The 12,241-nt window shown below is 39.7% G+C and overlaps 1 non-coding gene across 1 annotated transcript; it reads left to right on the top strand.

Moving 5' to 3' along the window:
• The first annotated feature begins 5,671 nt into the window (after window positions 1-5,671).
• LOC121217470 (small nucleolar RNA R71) lies at window positions 5,672-5,778 on the top strand. The gene has a single exon (XR_005913556.1). It is a non-coding gene; the product is annotated as a small nucleolar RNA R71 (small nucleolar RNA).
• Window positions 5,779-12,241: the final 6,463 nt, after the last annotated feature.

Here is a 12,241-nt window from a genome sequence, read left to right as displayed (position 1 = left end):
ATCAATCAAAAGGTCTTTAGAGGGTTGTAATGAGGCTTGGTTAGGGGGTGTGGCCACAAGCTAAAAGAAAAGGTTAGAATCGAGATTGAATTGAAAAATTGCCTAACTAGAAAAAGAGTTAATCATCACCGGCCTACAACAAAGCTTCTTCTCAGAATATGGAATTATTAATGTGTATACATTGTTTTGTATTTTTTTTTAAGAACAAGTTAAATAAAACATAGAATAACTATTAAGAACAAGACATAGCTAAGCAAATTCTTCAACTCAAATCTCGACAAAAATAGGGATTAATTTAGGGGATTTCGACAATAATAGGTTAAGGGTTAATATTAAGGGTAATACAAGAAGTGGCTTGTTAGGCTCAAGAGGCTTTACTAGGGGTTAATTGTCAAGGTAGGCTTTTCATGGCATAAGTGGGTTAATCCTAAGTGCCTTAATCATTTTGACATATCAAATCAAATGGTGTGGTCTTGACATGCATAATAAAGCAAGTTTTAGAATAATAGTTCGATATTAACGCACTCAAAGCAATAATAAAAGTGAGCATGAAAGAATTAATAGATGCTCAAAAAGGCTCAAAAATCTCACAAAAATTATGGCTTTTTGATGTTTAAAACTTGTGAATTCTAACTTAAAGTAATGCCTAACTTTGAGGAAACAACCTAGTATTTTAAATTCTTAAAAATCAACTTATCATGTTTGATTCTCTAATTTCTTAAGGTTTAAACAATCAATGCATAAATGCCTATGTTTTAATTCAAGATACATAAAAAAAATCAAAAATCAATCAAAATTTATCCTAAATATGATATGAGAGCTTTCCAAGAGAACAAGGTAGTCATTTAGGGATTTTTTTGATAATGAAATAAATACCCCCCTACACTTAAGATGTACATTGCCCTCAATGTAAAAAGATAGATATTAGAGTATAAAAATAAGATAGGGAGAGAAGTGAAACTTCCTGTATGATGAATTCCTCGAACTGGAGTTTTAGAGAGTGATTGGTTCGAGAGTGGAGGAGGATACTCCGGCAGTCGTAGAGGTTCATTAGTCCATAAGTCCTACGCCAAAAAAATATTATATCTAGTGGTAGCTATGGCCGTGGTCGATCAAGACATGGCAGTTATGGAGAACCTTTCCCGGTGGAGTTTTTAGTTCCTATACGATGATTAGCTTTAAAAGCTCTATATAACTGTGATAAGATCAGGAACTTTTTAGGGGATATTAGGGAGAATAATTATTCATAAAGAAATAACCAAAATTGATAATTAAAAACAAAATTCTAAAACCTAATCAAAATAAAAAGTAGTTTTAAAAAAATTAAAAACATAAAATAATAAATAAATATTTTTAAACATCTTCATCGTTGGATGGTTCGCTAGGTGGGTCGGGCGATGAGATGTGGAGGTGCTGACAAATCTGCTGTAGAGTAGCATCAATGTCCTCAAATTGTTGAAAACACTACTGCTCGGATCGAGTTAGGCGCTCAGAGATGTCAGCATATGAAGTCGCTGCATGAACTGGACGAGAGGGTGGTGGTGGCTAGGATGGTGGGTCCTCATGCTGTGGAGGGACATCATGAGGAATGTCCTCATAGACCTCCTCCTCGGTAGATTGGGCAAGACGATATTAAGAAGGGTAGGTTCCTCGGCTCCTCTCAATCATCCTCATGCTAAGCATGCTCGAGATGCCTTGTGGAGACATCTGGCCAATGAGGGTCAAGGATGATTCTTAGGCCGCGGTGTCGAGAAGCCCGAAGTGTCGAGCCAATTGCATCACATAGGGGCCAATGGAGATGACCCCCTTCCTATGCCGCTTCGTCTGGTGCTGAATCATGAGGGCGATGAAATAGGCAAGGTCGATGACTCGCCCATGCGACATACACCATAAGAAGTAGGCGTCGTGAGTGTTGACTATGCCAGTGCTCTCTCGCCTCCCTATAATCGTGTGAGCCAAAATGGCGTGTAGGTACCTCAGGGATGGTGGGAGAACTGATGCCTTGGAGCGGCTAGGATTGTAGGAGGCTGTGCCAGGGGCCAAAGTGTGCCAGCACTTCGAGGGAGAGAAATGTATGTGGCGAGTGAGAGTATGTAGTTCATTCTCCTTGTTGAACTCCTCCATATATAAGCCCAGTGCAGCACTGAACTCTGGGACGCTTAGCTGGCGGACTAACCGGCCTAGGCGAAACTAGACCGTGTCGGGATCATCGTAATTAGTCATTACGATCTGCAGATGGAATGTTGAGCATAGTTCCATCGTGAGTTCGAGGTATGCTGGTTCGATAATCCGAAAGAACAGCTCCAAGGGTCGGTGTTTAGGAGGGCCCGAATCGCATCAGCCATCTGAACTTGTTCTACGATAGCCTAGTCGATGTAGCGACCCGCAATTAAAGGTCGAGCCCGAAGTATTTGGAAAAGCTCTTTTTGGGGCCCTCGGGGGAACTGCAGAAGAGGGTGACGAATTTCCGTGGTTGGACGCGCGGAAGATGACGCTCCCTTCCTTTTCTTCGAGGAAGGTACAACAGTTTTCTTTCCTCGTGAAGACGACATGGTACCTGCGATCAAGAACCATTAATTCATTTTGAGGAATGATCAAAGTAAAATGAATATAATTTGTAAATAACAATCATAATGTCAACAACTACTAAGACTAACAAGTTAATCAAAGCAATCAATTGTATGGCATAAAAATGGCAATGAATTTCATGGAATGCAATATGTGTGACGGATGAAAAACACTAAAGGCATGAGTATATATATTGTTCTAATCATGAATATTTACTTCTAACTAATCAAATAAAGTAGAGAAATCATATAATGAGTAAAAATTTTAACATCAAAAAGATAATAACTATTCTAGATATAACATTTGTATGAAAAAAAATAAGAAAGTAACATGAAAAATTTCATATTATTATGATAAATAGCCCTAGAAATTAGTACAAATACACGAGAAAAGAGTGAAAAAAACGCTAGAAAGAGGAGAGTGGGCGTCAAAAATGGAGTTGGAGGTGGCGCATGGGTGTGGCAATGAGGCCGTGTGGAATTGCAGCGGCTAGGGTTAGGGTTTTTGAGTAGGGAAGACAATGAACAGTGCAGGGTATTTATAGATTTTGGGGCACACGGCTAGGTAACACGCCCGTGTTCCCCAATTTTTGCCCGTGTGTTTCGCGTTTTTCCTATTTGGGCGTGTTTGAAATTCGCCCCACGCCCGTGTATCTTGGGCATGTGGGTGCACACGGCCGTGTTGAACGACCGTGTCTAGCTTCGTTCGATTCTCTCACACCCGTGTAAGCAAAGTCCATGCTCGTGTTAATTTAACACAGGTTCGGCCACGGGTACTAGACACGGGCGTGTCGAACGCCCGTGCTAGTTTCTCAATTTCAACCACTGGTCTCCCACACGGGCGTGTCTCATGCCCGTGTTGTTTTGGCAGGTTCAACCACGGCCATGTCAGACGGCTATGGCGTTTTATCGTAGCCTGTGTTGGGAAAATCTTTTGCCCTGTTTTCACAAGACCCTAAGCACGCCCGTGTGCTTGGCCGTGCCTCTGTGGAAAAGCCTGTATTCAAGATCTCTATTAGTAAGTTAGGTGTTAAATAATAAAATTTAAAGAAATTAATATTGTTAGTGCTCGGGTTGCCTCCCAAAAAGCGCTTATTTATAGTCTAAGCTCTACTTACCTCTCCATTGAATGGTCATGGTGATTCAAGGAGTTTATACTCCTCATTCCTGTTGTTAATCTCATCAAAATAAGGTTTTAAACGGGTGTTGTTTACCTTAAAAGTGCCAAACTTGGGATGACTCGTCTCGACCGTACCGAATGCAAAAATGCTGAGTACCGTAAGAGGGATTTCTTCATTCGATGTGGTAGTGACAATGTGGGGATCTGTGGCATCTAATAAGACTCTATTTGCAACCTTAAGTTGATTTGGAAAGAGATTGAGCTTGTTCTGTCGTAGATTCGGTTTGTCAGGTGTTCTCGATTTATGCGTCCGCCATTCATCTAGCTCCTCGATTTTTAGCCTTCGATCTTCATGAACGGGTCCTCTACTATTGCTTGCGAATGACTCATGTTCTACCTTCAGACTCATTTCCTGCAAAGTAGGTTGTACCATATTGTCAGCTTTAGAAGAATGGGTTAAACGATCACCTTCAATTCCCGATGTGTTGCTAGAATTGCGAGCTTGAAGAGTGATTGTTTTGTCTCCCACATGGAGTGTGAGTTCACCTGTGCCAACATCAATAATTGTTTTAGCAGTTGCTAAAAAGGGCCTTCCCAGAATTAAAGGAGTGTTGCTATCCTCCTCTATATCTAGAACAATAAAGTCAACAGGAAATATAAATTTATCGATTTTCACTAGTACATCTTCAATAATACCCCTAGGGAATCTTATAGTTTTATCTACTAATTGAATGCTCATCCTAGTCTGTTTGGGTTTCCCAAGACCTAATTACTTAAACATTTTGTAGGGCATGACGTTAATACTAGCCCCTAAATCAGCTAATGCATTATTAACATCTAAACTACCAATTAAGCAAGGAATTGTAAAACTCCCTAGATCTTTTAGTTTGTTGGGTAGTTTATTTTGGAGAATAGCTGAGCAAACTGCATTCAGCTCCACATGCGGTGCCTCGTCCAACTTTCGCTTGTTTACTAAAAGCTCCTTTAAAAATTTCATTGTGTTTGGCATCTACGATAGAGCTTTAATAAACGATAAGTTAATATGTAATTTTTTAAGAGTTTAAGGAATTTACCAAATTGTTCATCTGAGCGGTCTTTCCTTGTCGTGTTAGGGTATGGCACACAAGGTTTATATTCGACAGCCACTGGTTTGTTTTTATTGTGATCTACCTCACCTTTAACTTTGCTTACCACAGTTTCTTGCCTCGGTTCTGGCTTAGGCTCAACAAATCCCTCTTCATTTTGAACATTAATCATGTTGAGTTGTTCCCTTGGGTTAGGTTCAGTATTACTTGGCAAGCTACCTTGTGGTCATTCGGAGATTAGTTTAGCAAGCTAGCCTATCTGAGTTTCGAGCCCTTGGATTGAAGCTTGTTGATTTTTAAGTGTCATTTTGGTGTTTTGAAAATGGGTTCCTGACACCGATATAAACTTTGAGAGCATCTCTTCAAGGTTTGGTTTCTTTTCCTATTGATAGGGTGGCTGTTGGTAGCCCGGAGGTGATCGCTGATTTCCTTGGCCTCCCCATGAGAAATTTGGGTGGTTCCTCCAACCTGCATTATAAGTGTTACTATATGGATTGCTTTGAGGTCGAGGATTATTACCCATGTAATTTAATTGCTCATTATCCATGTTGTGACCATAAGGTTGGTATTCCGAATGGCTTGTTCCATCTCCACTTGCTTCGCACTAAGTTTCTGGGTGAACCTGTGAAGATTTAAGAAAACTATCAATTTTCTTATTCAAGAGTTCTACCTGATTAGAGAGCATGGTGACCGAATCGACGTTATAAACATTGGCTGTTTTCGTTAGCTTTGTCCTCATGACTTGCCACTAATAGTTATTCAATGACATCTCCTTTATGAACTCATAAGCATCTTCAGGTGTTTTATTGTTGGTGGTTCCGCAAGCAGCTGCGTCAACCATTTGTCGAGTCGAAGGATCCAGGCCATTATGAAACGTTGGAACCTGGAGCGAAAGCGGTAACCCATGGTGAGGGCACCTTCTCAAAAGGTCCTTGTATCTCTCCCATGCATCGTAGAGTGTTTCTAAATCCATCTACACAAAAGAAGAGATATCATTACATAATTTAGCCGTTTTAGCCAGCGGAAAATATTTTAGTAAAAATTTTTCGATCATTTGTTCCCAAGTAGTAATTGACCCTCGTGGTAACGAGTTCAACCACTATTTAGCATTGTTCCTCAATGAGAAAGGGAATAACCGAAGACGAATGGGATCATCAGAAGCGCCATTAATTTTAAATGTATCACATAGTTCCAAAAAGTTTGCTAAGTGAGCATTGGGATCTTAATCCTGCAAACCATCAAACTGAACAAACTGTTGTATCATTTGAATTGTGTTAGGTTTTAGTTCAAAAGTATTTGCAGCTACAACAGGTCTAACTATGTTTGATTCAGTTCCAGTTAAAGAAGGTTTAGCATAAGCATACATAGTGCGTGGAGCAGGATTTTGATTAGCTGCAATTGCAGGAGGTAGCTGATTGTCTTGGTTTTCAGCCATCTCTTCGGTTGGGGGTTGAGTATCGTCTTCTTGCTCATTCTTTGTGTATCTTAGGCTTCGCCTTATTTCTCTTTGGTTTCTGTGAATTGTGCACTCGATGTTTTCGTCAAAAAAGTAATGGTCCTGACGGGTTTCTTCTAATCATAAACTATAAAAACCTGCCAGAAGAAGGAAAAAGAAAATTAGTAAATTAGAATAAAATTAAAGATAAAATTAGATTGCAAGAAAAATAAATGGCTAAAGTAATAAAAATTGAGTGTTCCTAATATTTCAATTTCCCGTCAACGGCGCCAAAAACCTGATCACTTGATTTCGTGATAGGTTTTAAATATTTATAATTAATCATTCTTGAAACTAACTATTATCGCGATATAGGCAAGTGTACCTATCGAACAGTAGTATAGTTTTAGCAAGACCGGATTGTCGAACACAAAGGAACTAAAAGTACTAGTAATGATTGTCTTTTTATTATCTAGCCTAAGAATAAAGAGGTTTTGTTTTAACTAACTAATTATCTAAACTAAGAATTCACAGAGAATAGAATTGGGGAATTGCTTTTGGGAAAATTGATTGAATTAAGACAATACCTAAGGAAAAATCCACCTAGACTATACTTGTTATTCTGGCTCCGAATCAGACGATGTATTCATTTAACTTGTTCCTTAGAGCTCCCTAAGTTATGTTATTATCCCTATTCAAGACTAATAACTTCTAATCCCTAGATTGAATAACTGAGACCTTTCTCTAATTAACACCCTAGGGTTGCATTAACTCGATCTATGGATCCCCTTATTAGGTTTCACCCTAGTCCAGCAAAATCTTGTCACCCTATGTCTAGGCGCGCAATCAACTCCACTTAATTATGAAAAATGTACTCCTAGACAGGGTCTATTCCTCCTCTGAATAAGAGCTTATCTTGAATCAGTATCCTGGGATATCAAAACAAGAATTAACAACACATAATTAATAACAAGTTAAATATTTATCATATAATTCAGAAAATAATAACAAGATTCATCTTAGGTTTCATTCCCCTTAGGTATTTAGGGGATTTAGTTCATAACTAAATAAGAAAACATCTCAGAATAATAAAGAATACAAAACATAAAGAAAACCCAAAACTCCTGAAGGGGAAATTGAGGAGAGATATTCAGTCTTGATGATAAATTCGACTTCTGAGATGAATCAATTGGCGTTCTTGGAGTAATTCCTTACCCCCTATTTTGTGTGTCCTATTTCTTCCTCCTCTAGGGTGTGTTTATAGGCTTTGGAATGCCTAAGAGCCCTAAAAATTAGCCTTGTCAGAATTGGACTCAACTTGGGCTCAGCAGGGACACGCCCGTGTACGATTACTTCAGGCCGTGCTCAAGCCTGCCAAATTGACACGACCGTGTGGTCTGCCCGTGTGAGGAGGTCCAGGCCGTGTTGATTTTGTACTTTGGCCCATTTTCTCCATTTTTGGCCCGTTTCTCGTTCCTTTCACTGTCCTATGCTCTCCTAAGTATAAAACATGAAATTAAAGCATTAGGAGCATCAAATTTACCAATTCTAATGGAAAATCATCCATAAAACGTGTTAAACATGGGGTAAAAATATGTATAAATTACGGTTTATCAGTTATGTTGTGTAGCTGTGTCAATTAAAGGGTGGCAAAATGGCTTGGTAAATAGCCTTATTTTTGTCCACACGGGTAGACACATGATTGTGTGTCTAGGCCGTGTGCGACACACAGCTTGCCCCACGAGCATGTGTTTAGGCCTTGTGTCCCCTACACCCTAATTTTTGTAAAACAGAATGCTCAGAATTGAGCACATGGGCAGAGACACAGGCGTTTGTCTTAGCTATGTGGATGACACGGCCTCAAACATGGGCACGTTCCCTGGCCGTGTGAAGTCTGCACCTATTTAATGAAAATCATAAAATTTAAATCGACCACACAGCCTAGCACACAGGCGTGTGACTTAATCTGTGTCTTCAATTTATTCTTGGGTACACACAGAGAGTTACATAAGTTCGGGACAGGGGCGTGTGTGACCACACAGCCTGCCCACATGGGCGTGTCCCCTATCCACACGGGCGTGTGACCCCTGTTTAATAGAAAAAATTTCAAGTTTTGTAAAAATTTCTAAAGTTCTCGGTTTAGTCTTAAACCACTTCCAAAACATGTTTTAGGCCTCGTAGGCTCGTGTTAGGAACTTTATGATTAAATGAAAAAGTTTTAATTTGGACGCAAATGTATAACTCGAAACTATATGTTTGATCGTGTGATATGTCCAGTAATGCCTCGTACCCTGTTCCAGCGTTGAATAAGGGTAAGGGGTGTTACATTTTCCTATCCACATTTCTCACTCAAATTGACATCAACCTAAACTCAATATTATGCACATCAACAAGCCATAACAAGGCATCTAAAACAAGTCAAAATCAAGTCTTAAACATGTAATATTTCGTATACGACCAATATGCCCTTGGCACCTAAATGACAATATTCAAACATGTATTTTCATATATATAATATATGCAAATAAACCATCAATTTACCAAGCTAATTTCATCCTTTCATACCAATTCATTTATCTACCAAAACCTACCATTTGATACTAAAATGCATTTCAAATACTAACATATTTAGACATATATATACCTTACATATCAATGTACCAATTCATCTCCAATTCTTCACATCACAAACATATGTACAAAATGCACATTTAGCTAACATGTACCTTTAATCATTCTATCACAAAGCAAGCCACACACCAAATATGATAAGGCGATTTACATATACACATAGCAAAATATACCAAAACACAAGCCAAAGCATATGGCCACAACCACAACATCACACATAGGCCAACATTAGCCAAAATAACCTATACATGCCATTATAACTAAAATGTAACCAAGTAAAAGTACCAAAAGAGCCAATGGATAGTGTAACACCCCTCACCTGAGTCCAAGGCCAGGACTGGGCATGAGGCATTACCTGACCTAAACGCATGCATACGATCATTTTCGAGTTATAAAAACTAGATCAAATTTAAAACTTCTCGCTCTTGATCTAAAAATTCTCAATAGGGGCCTACAAGGCCCAAATCATCCTTAGAAAACTATCTGGGATTAAATCGAACATCTTTAAAGACTTTGAAAAGAATGTAACTTGAGATAAGGGCACAAGCCCATGTGGAAAGATGACACGCCCGTGTGGCCATTTTGACCTGGCCGTGCTGAAGGCCCGTGTGGTTTACACGGCCTAAGCATAAGGGGACATGCCCGTGCCCTGAGCCCATGTGAATTAAATTTCAAATTCAAACCTATAAGGGTTTTCACACGGCTGAGCACACGCCCGTGTCTACAGCCCGTGTTCCCCACACGGCCATGACACGCCCGTGTTGAAGCTCGTGTGTAAAAACCTTGACATTCTATTTCTGACGTCAGCAACAAATTAGAGGCACACGTCCATGGCTAAAGGCCATGTCCTCCACATGGCTGAGACACATGGCCGTGTCTCTACCCGTGTGTTTACTACCATGCATACTGACTTGCAAATTTTAGGTGCAGGGGACATACAGCCAAACAACACACCTATGGGGCTGACCGTGTGTCACACACGGCCTAGGCACATGCTCGTGTGTCTAGCCGTGTGGACAAAAATAGGCTATCTACCAAGTCTTTCTGCCACCCTTTCTTACACCTACCTACAAAGCAATACATACCACCAATTCACACGGCAACACAAAACCAATTCAACCACAACAAGAAATCTAATACAACCACATTACACTTTAACAATCTAACAAGAACTTGATTAGTCATGCGATTTACTCATCTATGAAATCATCATCATTTGCAGTTATCAATAACCAATATTAGCCACCATCCTTGGCATTATACAAAATGACTAAAGAGCTATGACAAGCCATTTGTTTGGCCCAAAACAATGCGACCATTACAAAAAGACTAGTTCCTATACATGCCATAATCAAAATGATCAAACTAGCTATACAAATGCTTCAGGGATAGTGTGACTGCCTTCTCCGGCGTAAGGAAATGATCCACAAGCTGCTTTGGCGACACTATAAGAAAATGGAAAGGAAAAAAGGTAAGCATAAAGCTTAGTAAGTCTGTAACACCCCTTACCCATACCCAAGATCGGGACCAAGTACGAGGCGTTACCAGACATGTACTCGAACATTTTCGGGAAATAAGGGTTATAAAATTTTGTTCCAATTTGAACCCAATCAAACAACATCTTAGTGTCCCTATTATGGGCCTACAGGACCCAAAACATACATTGAGAAAGGTCTGAGACTAAACTGAGGACCTGAGAAAGTTCTTGAAAAAGTTTCTAAGTTAAGCCTCACACGCCCGTGTAGAGGCAATGCACACGCCCTTGTAAAGGCAATGCACACGCCCGTGTCCCTGGCCCATGCCCTTTACACGACCTAGACACGCCCGTGTGGTCGCCCGTGCCCAAAAACTCGAGCATTCTATTTATGACGTCAGCATGCATTTAGGGGCACACGGCCAAGACACAGGCCCATGTGCTAGGCCGTGCCCTCCACACGATTGAGACACATGGCCGTGTCTCTACTTGTGTGTTTACTACCATGCATTCTAACTTAATATTTTTAGCTGCAGGGGAACATACGGCCATTTCACACGCCCATGGGGCAGTCCGTGTGTCACACACGGCCTAGACACACGCCCGTGTGTCCACCAGTGTGGACCTTGTTAGGCTATTTTCCAAGCCTTTGGTCACCTTTTAATATACATATCAACTTATAGTTTTCAATAACACTTGACATGGTCTAATTATACTCTTAAATGACTTTAATATGCTTCATTGTATGTAAACCTCATCTCATCAGTTTTTATACATGCTAGGTTATCACTTTTATATTAAGGATTTCCAGGACTTGTGCTCGTTATCTTAACTCATTGCCAAATTGTGGCCTAACCACCCCATGTGATTTGGTCATATTATATATGACTAATTGTATCACACCATATTTAATCATCATAAGAACATTGGAACATAACATGCACAATTTAGTAGGTCATAACCTATACCAAAATGAGCCACTTTCCATGACCATATACAAATGAATATGTATACTTTTATAAGCCTTCATATTGAATCAGTTGACACATATAACAAAATAACAAAAGCCCTATACATGCCATTGAACAAAATAGGAGTATCTATATACCAAAGCTAGACAAGATGATAGTGTGTTGACTCTCCAACCGTCTTCGAATCTTCGCGACTCGATGAGCTCTATAAGATAGGGAAAAGAGAAGGGTAAGCATTTACATGCTTAGTAAGCCTGAATAACTGGAAAATAAACTTATTGATTAATTAGCATGCATCCATATTAGGCAATAAAACCAACAAGCATGAAATAGTTTCCCTATCACATGCACTCAAACCGACGAGTTAGTTCCATAACGATACACCATGTAATTTGTCTTAGATGAGCTCATCATTCAAAATTTTCATTTTCATACCTCATGTTGATCCTATTGAGTTTCTCAAAAATCTCGATGGATTATCCATTTACCGTAAAGTTATAAGAATGATTATCTCAAGTGCGCATTCCCGCGAACCTCCTATCATACATCGAGATTACCAATCCAGGCTAACTCCCCCGTATTGTAAACTTATAGGGTGATGTCAGGATTACCAGTCCAGGCTAAATCCCTTATAGCAATAAACACCCGTAATGAGCTCGGATCTGAATTACAAATCCAGGCTAAATTCAGACCCTAGTCAGATTACCCGTCTGGGCTAAATACACAATGCACACATATTCTTCGGGAGGCTCGATCACTCAAGGAACACTCGTTTAGGCTAGATCCTTCCTATATTTGAGATCAACAGATTCTCCGTCCTGGCTAAATCCTTTTCTGCAACACATGCAGGATCTCAAGTCATGTAAGCCATGGTTTATCTATCGAATTTCCCTTTTTGACTTCAACCGGGACATTTATTATCATTTCATTATTATTAACACATTTTTATGGATTTTGA

Source organism: Gossypium hirsutum, chromosome A02, assembly GCF_007990345.1.
Source record: "Gossypium hirsutum isolate 1008001.06 chromosome A02, Gossypium_hirsutum_v2.1, whole genome shotgun sequence".
In the NCBI taxonomy this organism is placed as follows: domain Eukaryota; kingdom Viridiplantae; phylum Streptophyta; class Magnoliopsida; order Malvales; family Malvaceae; genus Gossypium; species Gossypium hirsutum.
Note: the sequence above shows the minus strand (reverse complement) of the source record. Positions and strands in the feature narration are given on the sequence as shown.